Source organism: Apodemus sylvaticus, chromosome 15 (genome assembly GCF_947179515.1).
Source record: "Apodemus sylvaticus chromosome 15, mApoSyl1.1, whole genome shotgun sequence".
Taxonomy (NCBI): Eukaryota; Metazoa; Chordata; class Mammalia; order Rodentia; family Muridae; genus Apodemus; species Apodemus sylvaticus.
In genome coordinates this window covers 14,312,989-14,335,948 of record NC_067486.1, presented here as the reverse complement: position 1 = coordinate 14,335,948, position 22,960 = coordinate 14,312,989, and positions in this window count along the sequence as shown.

Here is a 22,960-nt window from a genome sequence, read left to right as displayed (position 1 = left end):
TTTCCTCTAGAATTAATGCACATTAGAGCTCACATTTTGTCTTTTAACTAATTCATGTTTGCCCTGGTGTCTTTTCCACTATTAATTCATTTGTATTCTAATTTCTTTCTTCACTTAAGATACTTTCATTCATGATATTAGAAGTGAAGATTTTGTACATGACATATTTAACTAGGTTTCCATCACTAGACTTCCTCAGGGTTACACCTTTTTGTTTCATTTTTGTGCTTATTTGACGCAGTCTAGGGTGATCCAAATTGATCTTCAGAGTATAACATAACCAACTTTCTTAGACTTCTGCTTCTCTTCTTTTAATATGTTAGTAGTCAATAATTAAAGATTTGCTCTTCATATTTACACATTAGCATTCATGTTTTTATTAAGACATTCTAATTCATGAATATCTTATCAACAATTCCATATCATTATTTTTCTGCTTATAATAATGTGGTACATTGTATTGTATTGTATTGTATTGTGTAATATTGTGTTGCTTGCTATCTAGTCCAAGTGAAAGATTTGCCATTGCAAAACTATCTAGTGCTTTTCTCTCCTCACCCACATTTTAAGTATAGAATTTAAAAACTTTTTCTTAAACATTGACTTGTCAACTGGTTATTAGGCAGGATTGGGGTGGATTCCTTATGTCTTAGTTTCCCAAAGACATTTAGCTCCTCAGAGTTTGCTTATATCATATTATATTAGCTAATACTAAAAAGCTACCTAAAATGATACATATCAAATATTTATATCTTATTTATCATTCTATCTCAGTTTCTAGTCATTATTTTCCAACGAATTTATCAAAATCAGCCTTGGTATTATTGTATTTGAAGAAAAATGTTCACTTTAACTGTATCTTTAAAATCTTCAATGTAATGACTCTTCATTATTTAATATATAAAGTTGTAGGCATAGATTTTTTTGACAATTACAATTTTCCATTTTATTATGATGGTGAATCAGACTAAGTACAGGAAAATAATGGGTGAGAGTGTGGTAAGAGTGCTCAAATGCAGGAATATTGCACATGTAACAGGAGATATTCATGAGAATTTTTTAAAACCTATTTTTATTATGTTCAGGAATGTTCCATGTGACCCTAATGACTCCAGGGCTTTTATCATATAATTTTCTGCATCTAATGAGATAATAATGTGTTTTTATCTTTCAGTTTGTTTATCTGGTAGACTACATTTATGTTTATTGATTTACATATTTTAACCATCTCTACATTTATAGAATGATGCATACTTGATCATACTGGATGATCTTTTTGATGTATTCTTGGGATTTGATTTGCAAATATTTTATTGAGTATTTTTGCACCTGCCTTCATAAGGAAAATTGGTCAGTAATATTTTACTTCGTTGGGTCCTTCTGGAGTTTTGGTATCATTCAATTCTAGAGAGTTTTCAATTTAATTGCTCTCTTGTCCCATTTTTCATTCAATAGTGACTTGTTCTGTTTCTATGAGTTTGTAAGCTTTCCACTGTTTCTGTTGTTGATATGCAGCTTTGGATTTTCTAGGAATGTGAAAAAATGTTTCTATTGTAATTTGACACTGGATAGATATCTGAACATATCATGAATAAAAATTTCTCCTGCTTTAGTTCAAAGTGTTGAGCAAAATCATAAGAGTAAATTGAAGATGTGAAAAGTATCATTATCATATAGAATATTAGCATTCCTTTTTATACCTTTACAAGTAAGTATCTGTTCCTACTAACTGGAACATTACTGAAATATCTGGATGGTCAACCAATAATTGTAGTTTTAAGGAGGCTTTCAGTTTGGATACAAGGGCATTTTGTTTTATTAGTGCTGTGAAAATTTGGTTACAGAGCAAAGTTATATATCCAAAGCCTAACACATAAGCTACCTTACTTTTGATAGTGTTATATATGGTACAATATTAAAAATGAAGAATGTCTTCTCTATTAAATACTGGAGGTAATTAGCATATGTCTGTTATCAGATGTAACTTTTAAGATGCCTTATTGTTCAAATGGTAGGATTAAAACAGAAAAGCCTGGAACACTGAAGAACATAAACCAGGCACCTTGCAGATAAGCATGGGGTAAAAAAAAAAATGACCAGATAAGAGGAAGAACAATATTTGGACAAACCAAGAAAGCTAGTTGTCTTGAGCTCTGTCTCCTAAGAAGCCCTCTTTGATAATCACAGAAAAGGTACTGTTGGTCTTTTAGAGGCTCCTGAATCTAATTGAAACAGATAAAATTGTGGGTAATGACAGCTTTTTAACAAGCAACTACCTAGTCTAGGCACCACAGACATAGATAAGGAGTCAAGTGCTCAATACAACCTGAAGCTGCACTTTGTAGTTATGATAAAAATTGTCTCCTCTTAATCAGTTAAGACAGGGGTCATAGTAAACCACAAGCAGTTTCTCTAACCTGAAAACAAAGACAAGATGCATTTGTTTTGTTTGTTTGTTTGTTTGTTTTCTTTTTTAACAATTTTTTATTTGATATTTTTTTATTTACATTTCAAATGATTTCCACTTTTCTGGCTCTCCACTCCCCGAAAGCCCCATAAGCCCTCTTCTCTCCCCCTATTCCCCCCTTCTACCCCTTCCCACTTCCCTGTTCTGGTATTCCCCTATACTGCTGCACTGAGTCTTTCTAGAACCAGGGGCCACTCCTCCGTTCTTCTTGGACATCATTTAATATGTGTATTATGTCTTGGGTATTCCAAGTTTCTAGGCTATTATCCACTTATCAGTGAGTGCATACCATGATTGATCTTTTGAGTCTGGGTTACATCACTTAGTATGATGTTCTCTAGCTCCATCCATTTGTCTAAGAATTTCATGAATTCATTGTTTCTAATGACTGAATTGTATAAATATACTCTAGTGTGTAAGGAGTGATTAGGGACACAAGGAACATTCCTGAACATAATAAAAGTAGGTTTTTAAGAATTCTCATGAATATCTCCTGTTACATGTGCAATATTCCTGCATTTGAGCACTCTTACCACACTCCCACCCCATTATTTTCCTGTACTTCCATTACTCCATTGTGTAAATATACCACATTTTTTTGTATCCATTCCTTCGTTGAGGGACACCTGGGTTCTTTCCAGCTTCTGGCCATTACGAACAGGGCTGCTATGAACATAGTGGAGCATGTATCCTTATTGCATGCCAGGGAATACTCTGGGTATATGCTCAGGAGTGGTATAGCAGGGTCCTCCGGAGGTGTCATGCCCAGATTTCTGAGGAACCGCCAGACTGATTTCCAAAGTTGTTGTACCATCTTGCAATCCCACCAGAAGTGGAGGGGTGTTCCTCTTTCTCCACATCCTCGCCAACACCTGCTGTCTTCTGAGTTTTTAACCTTAGCCATTCTGACTGGTGTGAGGTAAAATCTCAGGGTTGTTTTGATTTGCATTTCCCTAATGATTAATGATATTAAACATTTCTTAAGGTGCATCTCAGTCATCTGAAGTTCTTCATGTGAAAATTCTTTGTTTAGCTCTGTACCCCACTTTTCAATAGGGTTATTTGGTTCTCTGGGGTCTACCTTCTTGAGTTCTTTGTATATATTAGATATTAGCCCTCTGTCGGATTTAGGGTTGGTGAAGATCCTTTCCCAATCTTTTGGTTGATATTTTGTCCTTTTGACAATGTCCTTTGCCTTATAGAAACTTTGTAATTTTATGAGGTCCCATTTGTCAATTCTTGATCTTAGAGTGTAAGCTATACCGACAGCCAACATCAAACTAAATAGAGAGAAACTTGAAGCAATCCCACTAAAATCAGGGACTAGAGAGGGCTGCCTCCTCTCTCAATATCTTTTCAACATAGTTCTTGAAGTCCTAGCTAGAGCAATTAGACAACATAAGGAGGTCAAAGAGATACAAATTGGAAAGGAAGAAGTCAAACTATCACTATTTGCAGATGATATGACAATATACTTAAGAGACCCAAAAGAGACAACCAGAGAACTCCTACAGCTGATAAACAACTTCAGCAAAGTGGCTGGTTACAAAATCAACTTAAGCAAATCAGTAGCCTTTATATATTCAAAGAAAAAGCAGGCTGAGAAAGAAATTAGGGAAATGACACCCTTCACAATAGCCACAAACAGCATAAAGTATCTTGGGGTGACTCTAACCAAACAAGTGAATGACCTATACAACAAGAACTTCAGATCTCTGAAGAAGGAAATCGAAGAAGACCTCAGAAAATGGAAAACTCTTCCATGCTCATGGTTTGGCAGGATTAATATAGTTAAAATGGCCATCTTGCCAAAAGCAGTCTACAGATTCAACGCAATCCCTATCAAAATCCCAACTCAGTTCTTCATAGAGTTAGAAAGAGCAATTCTCAAATTCATCTAGAATAACAAAACCCAGGATAGCTAAAACTATTCTCCACAGTAAAAGAACTTTTGGAGGCATCAGTATCCCAGACCTCAAACTTTACTACAGAGCAATAGTGATAAAAACTGCATGGTATTGGTACAATGTCAGGCAAGTGGAACAATGGAATAAGATTGAAGACCCAGAAATGAACCCACACACCTAGGTCACTTGATCTTCAACAAAGGAGCTGAAAACATCCAGTGGAAAAAAGATAGCTTTTTCAGCAAATGGTGCTTGTTCAATTGGAGGTCAGCACGCAGAAGAATGTGAATTGATCCATTCTTTTCTCCTCGTACTAAGCTCACCTCCAAGTGGATCAAGGACCTCCACATAAAACCTGACACACTGAAACTAATTGAAAAGAAACTGGAGAAGACCCTTGAGGGCATGGGCACAGGAGAAGATGCATTTGCTAATTATTGGTATACCTAGACAAAGCAAAACAAACAAAATAAACAGACTAAGATCAAATACAAGAATGAACAAGGGTTATCAGGACATGTGATCATTCACCTGAATGGACAAACAGCTCTTAACTATCTTTGTGTTTGGGCCATAGAACAAGCACAAAGCTTATGAGCCTTAATTTACTCAAACTTCATTATAGAGAGAATTAACCAATCCTTTTAAAAATCATTTTAATCTTTGTTACAATTCTACCGCATCTTATTAAATGTTCTAGATGGTGTGTTCATCAGTTATGACTCCCTTGGGACCTCCTACCTCACTCTCAAGAGTTTTTCTCATTTTTATTGATTAATCATACATTCATTTTTGCTCATCTCCTTCTACACATTTTGTCTTTATCCTCTTGAGGTAATGAGCCCAAGAGTCATTGAATGCCAAGTATCAAGATTTTATTTTAGATACAGCAGAGGTCTGCCTTTTCAGGCCTTAGTCGGAGAAGATGCACTTAATCCTAGACTGATTTGAGGCCCCAGGGAAGGAGAAGGCCTGGGGTGACACCCTTTCTAAGGCAGGAGGGAAGAGGAATAGGTTGAGGAACCGTGAGAGGGGGTCCTAGAGTGTGAGGCAATGACCAGAATGTAAATAAATAAAATAAAATTTAAAAAAAGAAGAGATGACCAACGAACTTAGCATGTTTAAAAAAAAACTCACAAAACAAAACAAAACAAAAAACTGGCTAGCTCCTATACTCTCAAGTGTTTGATACATTATTGGCTTTCTTATTAGATATTTTCTTTATTTACATTTCAAATACTATCTCCTTTCCTCATTCCCCTCTGAAAACCCCCTATTCCATCCCCCTACCTCTGCTCAATACCCAACCCATACCTGCTTCCCTGTCCTGGAATTCCCCTACACTGGTGCAAGAGGACCAAGGTCCTCTCCTCTCGTTGATGTCCAACAAGGCCATCTTCTGCTAAATATGTGGCTGGAAGCATGGGTCCATCCAGGTGTACAATTTGGTTGGTGGGTTAGTCCCTGGGTGCTCTGGTGGTACTGGTTGGTTCATATTATTGTTCCTCCTATGGGGCTGCAAACCCCTTCTCTAACTCCTTCATTGGAGGCCCTGTACTAAGCCTAGGGGTTGGCTGAGAGCATCCCCCCTCTGTGTCTGTCAGGCACTGGCAGAGCTTCTTAGGAGACAGCTATATCAGGCTCTTGTCAGCAAGCACTTGGTGGCATCCCTAATAGTGTCGGGGTTTCATAACTCTATCTGAGATGGATGCCCAGGTGGAGCAGTCTTTGGATGGTTTTTCCTTCAGTCTCTGCTCCAGAGCTTGTCTCTGTATATCCTCCCATGGGTATTTTGTTCCCCATTCTAAAAAGGAGCGAAGAATCCACACTTTGGTCTTCCTTCTTCTTGAGTATTATGTGGTCTATGAATTGGATCTTGGGTATTCTGAGCTTCTGGGCTAATATCCACTTATCAGTGATTGCATATCATGTGTGTTCTTTTGTGATTCAGTTACCTCACTCAGGATATTGTCTAGTTCCATCCATTTGCCTAAGAATTTCATGAGTTCATTTTTTTAATAGCTGAATAGTATTCCATTGTGTTAATGTACCATAATTTCTCTGTCAAGAGACATTTGGGTTCTTTCCACCTTCTGTCTATTTTTTATAAGACTGCTATGACTATAGTGGATCATGTGTCCTTATTATATGTTGGAGCATCTTCTGAGTATATGCCCATGAGTGGTATAGCTGGGTCCTCAGGTAGTACTCTTGGTATTGAATAAGAAAATACCAGGTTCATCCCTGTGAAAGACTTATATTTACCTCATTATTCTTTACTTTACTATGCTTCTTTTCTAAGATTGTGATTCCCCCAAGATTTCTCCTTTCAAGTTTGCATGTCTATAGGGTTGTTCATTTCTTTTTCAAATCCTGTTTAGGCAGCCATATTTTTGAGGTTCATGGTTAAAACTCTCTTCTCAACTCTAGGATACACAATCTCAAAAAAAAAAGAAAGAAAGAAAGAAAAGAAAGAAAGAAAGAAAAGAAAGAAAGAAAGAAAGAAAGAAAGAAAGAAAGAAAGAAAGAAAGAAAGAAAGAAAGAAAGAAAGAAAGAAAGAAAGAAAGAAAGAAAGAAAAGTCCCAGTCCTCTGGCTCCTAAAATTTTTCTACACCTAATTCCACAATGTTCCAGAGATCTAGACATAGGAGTTCTGTGGATGTATCCATCGGGGATTGCAAAGCTATCATCAGTGTTCTTTGCATTTTGGTCAAGGTTGGATTTCTGTAACAGTCTTAGCCTGTCCCAAAGAGAAGTTTATTTGATCAGAGGTGAGTGCTACAATTATCAATTAGTATATGGATCTGTCTTAGATATAGTTAGGAATTATGCTAGACTAAAGTGGTGGTAATAGGTTCTCCTCTAAGATCCAAGATTTCACTTTGGCCTAGGTAGATTGTTAGGTTTCCAATCAGGCCTGATTTTCGTTCTTTGAGTAAGCCTTAAGTTGGATTAGCCAACTGCTGATTTCCACCAGGATCTGAGTGGCACTATTAAGATCATGTTGGTTAATTTTCATTGATAATAAGTGTGGATTGAACTGGGTAGGACTATTGGTTCCTTCACTCCTTTGGCTCCCAGCACTATACAAGCTAACGCTCATAGATGAGACTATCAGAATAACACCAGGTCAGAGGTTTTTAAGTTTAATGTCCAAAGTACAAGGTATCTCCAGAATGAGGCTTTCAGAATATATTCAGTTAAGACAAAGGATTCATGTCCAAAAGTACAAGATGTCTTCAGCAATAAAGTTACTTTTTCCCTTTCAGAAAATTAAAAGTAAAAAAAATAATAAGTTATACTGTTTTGGGAGCTTTGCAACTCACTTGACCAACAAGTTAATGGGCAGTTCCTCTGTCTAGAATTGAGATTGTCATTGACCTATGATCCTTGGGGAGAACATTATCTCTTCATATGAGAGAGCACTATTTAAATCCTAAATAAATATACCAACACAGAGATACATATATATGTACATACTTACATACATACATATACACACACAAACTCATGTATATACTTATATGTATATACATATGAGTAATAATGTTTTGAGAGTTTTGAAGTTCACTTGACCAATAACTTAAATGGGGAATCCTCTCCCTGGCACTGGCACATATATATGTATGTATCAATAATGTAAAATATAGCATATATGTTATAAGTATATGTAAGTGTGTGTGTATGTGTGTGTGTATTCATTTCAGCCCAGACATTTCCTAGAGAAACAGTGTAAGTAGTGCAGTCCATCTGTTTTTGACAAAGTAAAGCCCAGCTGAGCCATGCAACCACGTGCTGTGATGGTTGACCTCGTGCCCTTTGCTTCCTGTTGGAGTCTCTGCCTGTTTCACTATTGAGAGGCTTTTAGCATAATGATTCACCCACATATTCTCTGAAAAAATTGCTTCTGTATTCCCCTAAGAAAATCCTGAATATGATATTAACTACTCTCAAGGAAGTAGCCTTGATTGACCCTACTTGGGAGTATTCTCTGTGTCTTGGAGGAAATTCATGAAACAAATTAGACTAGGTGAAACTCAGAAGAGGCTGACAAGCAATTCAGAGCACAGAGCTCCTTTTACAGTTTATTTAGAATTTCTCAGAATTGTCACCAATAAGATAAAAGATCATACAAACTAATCCCCTAGTAAGAACTCAGCAATAAAAACTGGAATGATTAAAATGAAACAATAGCGTGTATAGGTGCTATAAAGGAATGTAAGTAGAATTAGGTATTGTGATTTATCATTGTTGGAAAGATTGGTTTACACCAGGTTGCTGTAACATTATTTAATTCCTTAATTAAATAAATTATTATATGATTATGAATACAAACAACAGCTACAATGATTCCTAAGCCTGAGTTGTCAGGCTTAGATGAATCTGGAAGTAATATAACTGACCACTAAAGGTTAATAATACACTTCTTAAATCAGATTGACTTGCCTCAACTGACTTGGATTCTATCTATTCTCTATCTAAGCATCTGGAAACTGCAAAATGTTGCCAGCCTGAGAAGAGGCTATTGCTTCCTTGCTTCCTTGCTTGCTTCCTTGCTTGCTTGCTTGCTTGCTTGCTTAAGCTAAACTGATTTTTGTAGTATTTTGGAAATAAGGATATGGGATTGATGATAATAAAATTTTCTACCTGTGTTTTGTAGAATTTTAGGAATAAGGATATAGATTGATGATGATAAAGTCTTTTTACCTGTGCTTAACCTGTAACCCTGGCCATTCTAGAAATGTATACCTAAAATAAAACTATATGATCTGTATCTCTTAAAGTCATGAACGTTTTTTGAATCTGTATAAATAAAGAAATTTTCTGATTGCTAGTCAGTTAGGGTTGCAAACCATCCCAGTCTTGGCGTCTGACTCATTCTTCTCCCCACATGATCATTTCATCATCTCTGGAAACCATTCACTACTGGAGTTGACAATAGCAAGTCTTACAGACTTTTCAAACATCCTTAATGTTGCTTTTTCCTCATACATCTATGATTTGGCAAAATCATATTTTGTTTACTTGAACTATAATTTGATTAAGAAGGAAAACAGTTTCAGATTAAAAATTAAAGCCGGATAGCTTAGGTTTATATCAGATTGTTCAATATCTGAAATGTGTAATCTTGGCTAAACAGCATAAGTCTGAGCTTAATATTTTCTCATTAATAAAGCAAAATATTCAGTGTTCCCAATGTAGTGCAAAATTTCTACCTCGTAGTGCTACTGTATGATCCAAAAGACAGGCCATCTGGATAAGGCCTGACAGGAGACGAAGTTCTTATCATGGTGGGCCAGAAGGGAGAAAAATATTGGAATACCATCTCTTAGCTACCCTCCTATTTTGTCCCATTTACTCTGCCTGGACTCTCAGGCAATCTATTTAGCTTCTGTTCCAACACTAAAGAATATACATTCTACACAGGAGCCTATGAAAACTTGTCTAAAATTGATGAGATTCTTGGATGCCAAATAATTCTTTACAAATTCAAAATATTGAAATCAATCTTTGTATTCTATCTAAGCACAACACAATAAGACTTAAAAATAACAGCAAAACAAAAGAAAACATCAAATCCTTTCAATAAATATGTAAACTCGGAGATATTAAACATCTCATTGCTAAATGATGAATGAGTTAAATAAGAAATTATTATAATTTATAAGTACTTAGGACTGTTCAGGACAAATACCATGACAGAAGCTACTCTTTCAGATGTTTGCTGATCCTAATCCTCTCTATGCTGCCATTACTGAGATAATTACTGCTGCTGTTCCATTCGTAATAGGTAACAGGTTGACTCCTGTCCATATAATCATCCCGAATGTTTTCTCACCATGCTATGGCACATTAACCACTGCAAATGTTGATTACTTAGTAGCTACATCTGTACAGAGAGCCCTTAAATAGTTTATATCCATTACTAGATAATATTATGGTTTAGGGATAGACCTAATTCTTTGTGACAGTCACTAATGTCTCACTAGGCTTCGTGTTTTTATGTTATTTTTATTTTCATCCAGAGTTATGCAAATACTGCATATGGTTGCTGCTCTATTAAACACAACTCTATTTAAGTCCAATGTGACTGACGTTGTACATCAGCTCACCGTATTTTTCCAAGTATCTGAACAGAGTTTTGCTGTCAGCTTTATGACATGGGTATGGCAGAACAAGAAATCCTCTGGGAGATAGTATCTACAATTACTTAAACTCCTTACATTTAAAATCCTCAGGATATCTCGAGAGATATAAAAGACTGAGACATTTAGCTGCTATGCCATCTATTATGCTTTATCTTCACATCCTTGTGAATCTTGTTTTAGGCTAAGTTCATCATCAATCTTTAACATATCAACCCAAGAACACAATTAGAGTCAAGTAGAATAATGAGTGGTGTTAAATGAACACAGATGAACATGCCCAAGAACACATTCAACTACTGCATATGTTGCCTGATTACACAGAGATTCTAAATCACAGAGATAGAGAACTTTTAACACTTGGTATAAAACCAAGGATTAGCAAAGCATGTATGCTTCAGCTCAGACTAAACTGTGCTAAAAACTTTTATGCGTAAAATACTTACTGTGGCAACTACTCCATTTTGCCACAACGACCAAAAAATTTTATCTCAGGCAATTCATAAATGAACATGGCCGTTTTCTTTCAGAGTCCAGCTTATGGGAAGTGAATTTGAATTAAGTATAATTACATATGTCCACTATGTTGTTCTTTAACATTTTTCAAAGAATGAAAATTACACAAGCAAAAAGCAGATTGTAGGCTGCATTTGGCTATCCAGCATTATAACCATCTTATGTTTTGAAATCAGATTATTTTAAATTTAACAAATGTATTAATACTTCAGTAATAATAAAATTATTTATTAATAATATGGAATATCTCAAGGAATACATATTTGTATTTTTATAATATTGTCTATATTATGTCCCTAAGAGGTGGAATATTTTTATTTATTTTCCCTTTTTATAAAAATTTGATTCTTTTCTCATACACTATATACTGATTACTTTTCCCTTCCTCGTCTCCCAGTTCCTCTCCACTGTTTATACAATCTGGATCTACTACACTTCTGTATCTCTTTAGACATGAAATGGCTCCTAAGAGATAACTAGAAAACATTTTGAAATAAAATCTAATAAGCTAAAACAAAGACTATCACATTGAAGTGAGACAAAGCAAATTAACAGGAGCCTCAAGAAAAAAATACAAGAATCAAAGCCCCGCTCATCCACACACTCAGGACTTGTATAAAATACCAAACTGAAATCTCTAATGTATACACAGGGGACTGGGTCAGATGCATGGAAGCCCTCTGCTCGCTGCTTTAGTCTCTGGGAGACGATAGGAGGTTTGCTGGGTTGATTCAGAGGACCTGGTCCCTTGGTGTCTTTCATCTCCTCTGAAGTTTGCACTGTTTCTGCTTCCTCTTCAGGATGTTCCCTGAGCCCTGAGGGGACAGAGTAGATGGAGACATCCCAATTAGAAGTATGTGTTCCAAGGGTTTCTCTTTCTGCATAATGTCTGGCTGTAGGTGTCTGCATTTGTTACAATACATTGCAGGAGGAAGCCTCTCAGATGATGACTGAATAAGGCAGTGATCTATGAGGACAGCAGAATATCATTAGGAGTCATTTTATTGTTACTCTTTTCATAGCACTAGTGTTTGGTCTTTAAGCACATAATGTTTGATTTTATTCTAGGTCTCTGGGCTATCTAGACTCTGATTCCTGAATACCCAAGTGTACTGGCTGGTTTTGTTTATCATCTTGACACAAGCTGGATTTACCACAGAAAAAGGAGCCTCCCTTGAAGAAATGCCTCCATAAGATCCAGCTGTAAGGCATTTTCTCAATTAATGATCAAGGGTGGGAGGGCCCATTGTGGGTGGAGCCATCCCTGGGCTGGTAGGACTGGGTTCTACATAAGAAGCAGGCTGAGCAAGCCAGGAGAAGCAAGCCAGGAGAAGCAAGCCAGTAGGCAGTACTTTCCATGCACTCTGCAACAGCTCCTGCCTCTAAGTTCCTGCCTGTGTAAGTTTGGTGATGAATAGGAATATGGAAGTATAAGCTAAATAAAACCTTTCCTCCCTAACTTGCTTCTTGGTCATGATGTTTTGTGCAGGAATACAAACCCTGACTAAGACACCAAGTAACAACAGGTATGGGTTTTATCTCATGTACTGGGCCTAAAATCAAATTGGACACCATTAATTAGCTCCATAAGCTTTTTTTTTTAAATTTTTTTTATTCGATATAATTTATTTACATTTCAAATGATTTCCCCTTTTCTAGCCCCCCACTCCCCGAAAGTCCCGTAAGCCCCCTTCTCTTCCCCTGTCCTCCCACCCACCCCTTCCCACTTCCCCGTTCTGGTTTTGCCGAATACTGTTTCACTGAGTCTTTCCAGAACCAGGGGCCACTCCTCCTTTCTTCTTGTACCTCATTTGATGTGTGGATTATGTTTTGGGTATTCCAGTTTTCAAGGTTAATATCCACTTATTAGTGAGTGCATACCATGATTCACCTTTTGAGTCTGGGTTACCTCACTTAGTATGATGTACTCTAGCTCCATCCATTTGCCTAAGAATTTCATGAATTCATTGTTTCTAATGGCTGAATAGTACTCCATTGTGTTGCCACCATTGTGCTAGCATATTTTATAGGCAGGGTAGATTGAGGATCAAAGGTTTTAAGGCTGTATTGGTGTTTATGTTTTTCTTTTGATAGCCTGCAGAATGCCCTTTCTGTATAAAAGACACTAAAAAATAGGGGTTTAAATTAAAGCTCAGCCTCTCCATATTCAATGAGTTGTGTTGTCCTTGTAGTCAGTTTGAGTAGAACAGCCTATTTTCTCCAACCCTATTGATATACATTACAGTAACAGTTGAGATATCCTTTTTCTCAAACTCAGAACTAGTCATTAGTGAGATCTCATGACATACTAGTACGGAAAAAAGACAGACCCTTAGTATCACATGTTATTTTAATGATTCTCTACCATTCAAGATTGGTCCAACACAGTAATATTATTGATAGTATGCAAAAATAACCTCCAGCTACATATCTGATATAAAAAATGGTTATTGTAATGTATAGCAATACTGCACTTTAAAAGTAACAAAACTAATAGTACTAGTTTTAAACAGGACATCTTTCTCAAATACCAACCATTATTATTATTACCAAGGTTCATAAAACATCGAGGAAGAGGATCAAACTGATTTTAAGAGTTATCTGATGGGCATCACATGGCTGTTCTACTCATGAACTGGCATCAACGATGGTCTCACATACAGACTCTACACAAGATAAAGTCAGCCAACATTCTGTACTACTTTGGGAGATGTTCCTGCTCTGGGAAGGAGAATCATTTTTTTATTTTGTATTTTTTTAAATATGTAACGACTGGGAGACTTACAAATCTTCAGTGGATGGCCCCAAACACATACGCACAGCACTAATTGACACTGTCTGTTATAAAATCAAGAAGACATGAATATGAAAGGGAGGAATTTGAGAGGTACTTGAGGAAATTTGGAGTAGAAACATGACAGGAGGAGACATTAATATTTCATTGTTCACAATCTTGAGATTCTCAAAGACAAAGGGATATTAACATTAAACAGCATATTAAATGATTAGATTTTAAACATTCTCATCACAAAATGTAAAGTATTTGCCAGTTGGCTTCATTTGTCCATTCTAAAATGAATATATACATTTATACTGCATAAATATATATATTAATGCATAAAACAGATTAAAATTTAAAAATTAAGATGTTAATTTGTTGAGAAATAAAAGAAATAACATGAAAATGGTTTCTACATGGCAAACATACATCTATATATTCTGTTTTCATATAAAACATAATATTATATCCAATGGCACAGAATTTATTTCCTATTTTTCCTAAATATATTTGTGCATATAAAAATTAATTTACAAAGATTACCTATTCCAAATGACTATTTCCAAGTATGATACAATAGGAATATTGATTTTTTTTTGCTATAAGAAAATTATTCTGGTCTTTGAGTTGATTGAACCAAAGCATGAAATTACTAATAACAATATTATGGTATCAATAGAAGTAGATACCAGCCACAGAAAATACAAAAACAGTGGAAGGTATTTTTTTACTTGTTTATTCATTTGTTTGTTTTTTCTGTTTATTTTGTTTTTTTCTTGTTGCTTTGTTTATTGTAATTGAGCTTTTCAAATATATAAACATGTTTCTAAATATATATGTAACAAATATATATTAATAATATATACAAGCAAAATCTTAACAAATTATAGCAGGTACCAGTTCAGAATGAAAGAATCAATAAGCCAAGGAAAATGCCAGTTTTGTGGTCATCAAAAGAGAAAGCTGATAGTATTGGAATTACTATCAATTTTGAAACTTCTGTTGATATTTCCTTCAGGATAAAAATTTGTATGTTTATTCTACTAATCCTAAAGATAGAAGGTAACATTTTCAAGTAAGCTGCAAAATTTTGAAACACATAAAATGTATTCCTATACAAGAGTTTGAAATCTCTATATTGAGAACCAGAAATTTAAAAAAAAAGTTTCTCAAGTTTCAGATACATAGCTCTTTGACAGAGAAAAACTTTAATTCATGAGAAGCACAAGAAATCATGGCCAGACAAATTTAAAGTCTACCATGGAAAATTCTAGAATAAAACCTGGAGATACTCCAGTATGCTCAGAGATCGACTCTCTGTTCCATGCCCCTTCTTTAGAGTAATCCAGAGCTCTGCTGCCTGTTGGAGAGACACTCATCAAATATGACATCAGCAATTCAAGTCACTTTTTCCAGCAAAGCCATTAAAGCACAGAAACCCACTCTGTCCACACTGCAGTCTCCACATTCATTAAAAGTTCTTGAAAGTTTCTATTTGAGATTCCACTGTACAAGAACTTCAGAGTGTACCTGGGATTTTTTGCAATTTTTCAGTGTATCTTTTTTGACACTGGAGACAAAACTACCTTCAGTTCTATTTAAAATATTTGTCTCCTAGAGTTCTCATGAGGTCTCCTATCTTTAGATAGTTAAGACTGTCTGAAATAAAAACTGAACAGGAATTTCACTTTAACCACCACTGAACCTGTTTTTCAAGTGAAAGGTATAACTTCCACCAGCTTATTCTCTAGGGAGGCTAGAGAACTGAAAACTTCCTTAACCTGTTAACAACTCTGAGATGTGCTATTGTTTAAGATGAAGTATAATTGATTAAACTTATTTTCAAGTCATAGCCTACCTGATAAATATTACATACCATTGGAGTCTATATCACCATTCTCATTTATCCTGGTAAACAAATACACTACGTGGCAGGAATTGTTGTTCAGTGAAAAACTACATAGTTTGCCACTGGTTTGTGTTACCTTTAGCCATGTCCTGATAGTCCTTGTATAGTCTTTGAGTTTATATAATCATACGAACAATACTAAGTAAATAAATCTGGATATCTTAATACATTTTCTAATGTCTTTAATAAAAGCCTGTATTTCAAATGCTGGACAGTTATGTATTTTTACTATACACGGATATTGGCTATATTTATTATTGCTCTAACTAAATACATGACAAGAAGCAACTTTAGGAAGAGTTCTTTTGATTAAAACAGTCAATTAGTGTATGGGAAGCCTGACAGCATATGGCAAAGGCCCGTGGTCCCATCACAACTACATGCAGCAAGAAGAGAATAGATAGGAAGTGGCTATAAAATTTTAATACTGATCATAGGGATCCATTTTCTTCAGCACGTCTTTATTTCCAGCCTGAATGTTCCACAAAATTTCAAAGCATCACCACCAAGTCAGATTAAGATGATTAAATTTACATATTCCTATGACTAATATTTCACACTAAATCATAGCATCACATAATGGAAGAAATATTCATACCAGGATTTAAAGTATTAGGAATGAACACTTGTGATGAAAAATAAAACAATTTTATAGAATATGATCCTGCTTATTTAACAATAGCATATATATTTAGTGAACAAGTAAAACTTCCAAATCAGGATATATGAACATTTACTAATTTACAGGAGATACTATTGTGTTATGACAAATTTAACCCACTTTTGCAACCAAGATATGTAGAAATGATAGAAGAAATTTTTTACTAGTGATTCTTGAGGTTGAGTCAAGGCATGAAGAACTTCTCTAAACCACTAACATACTAGTAGTTAGATAATTAATTAATGAATAAACATTAATGGGCATAACTGAAGCCTTAACTGCACCACATAATCACTGGCTTTGTTAGGTTCTCAAGGATATAGTTAGACTATCATAGATGCAGTGAAAAAATATACACATGGGAACTTAAAACAAACAATCAAACAAAAAACCTGAAAAACTGTCCTATTTATTCCACAGGAAATAGAATACAGAATAGAAATACAGAAATGTTTAATTCCTTTAGAGGTAATAAGAACTCAGGTGAGTACCTGATTCAGTTGAATTATGTCTTAGGTGGCCTTATGCATCCTGAATGTATTTATGCTTTCCTTTGGAAACGTTATGTTCTTTCAGACACTAAATAGTAAGAAAATCAATATAATCAACAAAAGGCAGTTCACTCCATGCATAAGCCTAGCGATGCTGTTAAGGAATATGATAAAGATCCTTTGATAATCCAGACAGATGACTGATACTACCTGGAAGTTGAAAGAAAAATGATTTATGTGAAGCATTCTGGAGTATGTGGAACACAATGTAACATAGGATATAATACAGGTTTTGACAACAGTTCTATAAGGAAGTGCAAAGTGACTGCATCAATATTTCTACAGATAGCACTATCAATTAAGATGATAATCTTATTACATAGAATGTACAAGCTATGATGAACATCATTTCTTCTAAGTTTTTAATATTATTTCTACCCCATCTACCACGTATACATTTGAAGTGTATTTCTTCCAATTTAATTTTTATTAGATATTTTCTTTATTTATATTTCAAATGTTAGCCCCTTTCCTCATTTCCCCTCCAAAAACCCCCTATCCCATCCCTCCTCCCCCTGCATACCCACTCACTGCTTCCCTGTCCTGGCAATTCCCTACACTGGGTCATCAAGCATTCACAGGATGAAGGGCCTTGCCTCTCATTCATGTCAGACAAGGCCATCCTTTGCTACATATGCGGTCGGAGCCATGTGTACTCTTTGGTTAGTGGTTTAGTCCCTGGGAACTCTGGGGGTACTGGTTGGTTCATATTGTTGTTCCTCCTATAGGGCTGCAAATGCCTTCAGCTCCTTTGGTCCTTTCTATAGATCCTCCATTAGGGACCCTGCCCTCAATCAAATGGTTGGCTGAGAGCATGAACCTCTGTATTTGTCAGGAACTGGCAGAGCCTGTCAGACAGTGATATCTGGCTCCTGCCAGCAAGCACTTGTTAGCACCCACAATAATGTCTGGGTTTGGTGACTATATATGGAATGGATCCCCAGGTGGGGCAGTCTCTGGATGGCCTTTCCTTCAGTCTCTGCTCCACACTTTGTTTCTATATCTCCTCCCATGGGTATTTTGTTCCCCAGTCTAAGAAGGACCAAAGTATCCACACTTAGACACTATTAAGTCAGTGTCCAGAATATCTCTGTTCAAGGACCAAAAACCACAGATGTTTTGCACTTACTCTGATTTTCAAAGTTGCCGCATATTATTAAGTAATGATAACAAGTAAGATGTCTCTGGGAACAATAAAATATCTCTCAACAAAGAGTACTAAAGAGAATTGTTATAGACAAAGGTGGTGAAATCTTTTACTCTCAGAATTAGCAAAAATGTTTTTAGGACTTTGTAGAAGTTATCATCAGCATTTCAGTATAGCTAGAGAACAGGAACATTCAGAGGCCCTCAGACTTTAAAGCTACCCTAGAGTCCTATTCTGTGTACTTTCTCTACCCTTTCCAGGCTGGAGGCTCCAGCAGATGTACAAGACCCAACTATACCACTCTTTGGTATATATTCCAAAGAAGCTCAACCATACCAGAAGGACACTTGCTCAACTATGTTCATAGCAGCTTTATTTCTAAATAGCCTGAAACTGGAAAGAACCCAGATGTCCATCAATCAAAGAATGGATAAAGAAATACTCCATTTGTCCAATGGCGTATTACTCAGTTAAAGGGCCAGGAGTCAAGAGGTCATGCAAAGAACTTGAGTCTCGGCACCAAGAAGAGAGCTTATGAGAGGCTATTGGTGAAGCACAGCATAGAATTAGTCGAAGACCACAACATATTGGAAGTTCCAGTACTATGAAATGACCACTAAGAATAGCATCAGCAGTACAGTAGAGTCATCCAGAGCCTATAGTACTACAGAGTACAGAGATCCCTTTAAGGAGCTCAGAAGATCAGGTATGGATCCCAGTTACTGGAATAGAAGCTATGAAACTGAAATAGCCTTGGAGACTCCAAGGCACGTAAGATACCAGAGTCATGAGATACCAGTGGAGGAAAGCTGCTAACAGGGAGTGTCACCAGCCCCCCAAAAAGAATGTTTTTGTAAATAACAAAACCAAAATGAGTTGGACATCAGACATGCAGAATTTGGAGTTTGCCCAGGTAGATTTTTTTTTTCCTCACGCTGGAAGTTTAGGTTGGTAATGTATATCCTGTGATGGTGACAGTATATGGCCTGCCTTTGTATTTTGACTTTAAACAGTAAAAAAGTGCATGAATCTCAAAGAGACATTGATCCTTTTTAATATTGTCCTCTTTGGGACATGCCATTCTATCAAAGTTACACCAACAGAGTGCAGTATTATTTTCAATTACTGGCTTCTATGTTATTTGTTCTTTTTGTTGCTGTAGTAAAACACCTAAGACTAGCTCATTTGTAAACAAAAAAGTCTCATTTTGGCTTGATTCTAGAGAAGTAAGAAGCCAAAGTACACACCATTGGCATCTCCTTGGTTTCTGGACAGAGTCTGGGGACACTCTAAGAAGAAATTATCCCACTCTAAGAAGAAACCATTAAACCAACAGATGCACATACAGGAATTAATTGCTGTTTTAACTATTTAATTTGGTTCCAAAAATGCATTTATTTTTATTTTATGTGTATGGATATTCATCCTGCATGCATGTCTATGCCCCATGTCCATCAGTGGCCCAAAGGTAACTGAACTGAATTAAAGAAGACCTTGAATCCCCTGAAATTTGAATTACAGTGGAATATTAACCCCCAGAGTGTGCTGGGTTTAAATCTGAATCTACTGCCAGAGGAGCCAAAACTATTAATTGTCACCTTTCTGGATCCTAACTAATTTTTAAAAGTGGCTTACACAGCAATATCTACTTTCATAGTGACAATATGATTTTGAAGAAAAAGCATAATTTGATAGTAGCTGCCTAAAGCAAATAACTATTCTTCAAGGAGGTTTTACTTAGTTTCTGCCCTCCACAGAATTGCAATAAATGTAAATCAAACCACATATAGAAAAACTAAACTTGTCAGTTTTTAAAATTTGTACCATGCAGTTATTTTCTTATATTCCCTTCAGAAAATGCAGACCATAAAAATCAGCATACATATTCTCTTAAGTATAAACCCTCTCATGGAACAAAATCAAAACCAGGGTCTCCCAACACTTGTATATCTCTGTTCTAGTCCAGGCTCGGTACATTTCTTGGGGCAAGATTTTAACAAAGAAGGAAATCTGGAAACAGAGGTGATAATTACACATGCAGGCAGCAGCATCACACAACAGAACAGGGAAAAAGTTACCTTTCCTAAGTTTAGACAAGTTGACTTGCCCAACACAGAACAGCTATCTAAGCTTTTAGCTTATTTTCTTTTTATTTATTTATTTATTTATTTTTTAATTTATTTTTTATTTTTTATTTCATTCAATATACTTTTTATTTACATTTCAAATGATTTCCCCTATTCTGGTCCCCCACTCCCCGAAAGTCACATAAGCCGCCTTTCCTCCCCCTATTCTCCCACCCACCCCTTCCCACTTCCCTGTTCTGGTTTTGCCTGCACCAAATCTAGGTCCCCAGAACTCAGTGGTTTAAGGCTAAGAGAATACAATCTATGACTGTAGACAGACGTAGTCCTCAGTGAGGTATCTGAATGTCAGGATAGTTTATTCATTGCTAAGCATTCAGCTTTAAAACACACAAACAAGAAGCACTAAATGGATTCAAGGGGATATACTTATATTTGTGTGTGTGTGTGTATGTGTGTGTGTGTATGTGTGTGTGTGGTAACTAAATATGTCAATAATAAATGGGAATTTGTGCATTTGAGAGGAAATGAGGAGACATTGGAGGATCTGGTAGAGAGGTGGTAGTAGAAACAATGGAAATGTAGTATTCATGTGTCTTATTTTGTGTTTCACTGCTGTGAAGAGACACCATGGTCACAGCAACTCTTATATAGGACAATGTTGAATTGTGGCTGGCAATTCAGGATCTTGGATTCAGTCCATTATCATCATGGTGGGAAGCATGTCAGTGTATAGGCAGGCATGGCACTAGAGAGACAACGAGTACTACATCTTGTTCCAAAGGCAAACAGAAGACTGGCTCTCAGGCAGGTAGGAGAAGGTTCTCAAAACCCATCCCCAAAATGACACACTTCATCCAACAAGGACACATCTACATCAGAAAGGCCATATCTCCTTAAAGTGCCACTCACTCGCTGGGCCAAGAATATTCAAACTATTTTATGAAGAATATAAACTAATTTATGAAGTTTTAAAAAATAAAGTAAAAAATCTTATATAAATACCCTTTCATTTATAATTTTATTCATATGTATATATTTTATGTTATAAATTATAATATAAATTTTAAATAAATATGAATACATTTATAAATAAAGAGACCATGAATTTTTAAAAAAATAATAATTTATGGGAGGGATTCCAGAGTAGAACAATAAGGAGTAAATAATGCATTTGAGGCTTAATAAGAAAAGGAAAGCACCAGAGTCATGCTGAGGCTGGAAGACAAAGCCTTATTTGGGTGTATGTACTTCTCGGCTATTTCCAAAAGAGGAAGAGAAGCTTCTTCAAAGGGGAGCTTTGGGGACATTTAGGTAGGGTTGTATCAGTAGAGGGGGAGAATGGCAGAAAAGCATTCAAGGAAAAGAAATCGTTACAACAAAATCTAACCACTGTAAGCAGAATCTTAGGGTACTTCAGATCATCAGATATAAGAATGGTGTGTCTACAATGCCCTACTGAAATAATTATTATGAATTTTTGAGATTATAATAAAATATAATTATATCAGTCCTGTTTCCTTCCAACCCTGCCAAAAATATAAGGCTCTTGTACTCTCTCTCTCTCTCACTTTTTTTTTTTTTTTTGGATTTGGTTTTTTCAAGACAGGGTTTCTCTGTATAGCCCTGGCTGTCCTGGAACTCACTCTGTAGACCAGGCTGGCCTCGAACTCAGAAATCTGCCTGCCCCTACTCCCAGAGTGTTGGGATTACAGGCGTGCAGCACCACCACCCGGCTTCTTGTGTTCTCTTAAATTCATAGCTTTTTTTTTATGTTTAGTATATATATATGTATGAATATATATATCCTGATAGAGAGATGATTGATAGATGATAAATGGATGGATGGAGGACTTGGCTTTATGTCTGATAAGAGAGAAATTGGTTCATTGGTTCATCCATATGTGTATAAATATATATATTGCTAAGACCTGGGAGCCTCCCTGCCAGGTGAAGGTGAAGGTAGTGATGGAGTCACAGAGTAGGACTCTGGTGATGATGGTTTTGAAGTCTGAGGGTCTCAGGGCTTTTTAACTGTACTGAAATGCTGATGATAACTTCTAAAATGGGACTTATGGGTAGGGGGGAACCAGGAAAGGGAAAATCATTTGTAATGTAAACAAAGAATATAGAAAATAATAATTTAAAAAAAGAAAAAAAAAGAAGTGGTTAATGAGTTTATTACTAAGTTGCAAAGAGTTTCCTTATGAAAGCTATCTAAAAGGGAAAAGTGGAAATATCCTAAGTGGAGAAAGGGAAAAATTCTTCTAAGAGGGGAAAGGTAAAAAGTGAGAGAGAGTGGGAGAGAAATGGGGGAGGAAAAGAGTCAGAGTAAAGAGAGAGAGAAGAGTGAAAAGGAGAGAAGAGAATTTCTCTTTTGTCTTCAGTACTTATACATTTTTCAGAATACATGATCACATGTTACAAAGTTCATCACAAGTTCACACAAAAATCAAATCATAAATTGAAATAGAAATTTACCACAGAAAATGTTTACATGCACATCCATTAGGAATAACTATCTAGCTAAACGTCTATCACTATGTCTTTCACAAGTTCATAGAAAGTTTAAAACCATAACTAAGTTATAAATGAAGTTTTATATAGATAAACCCAGTCAATATTTTATCTTCTGTCCTAGCACCTATAATAAATCCTAGTTCCCTTCTTATGACTTTTGGTTAATTGTTTTACAACATCCTAGAATGTGCTCTGAGTAGGAAAACGCCTGGTTGCCATCTAAGAGCAATTAACTTGTAACACTAGGGAGACGTGCAGAGTTCTCATTGCAG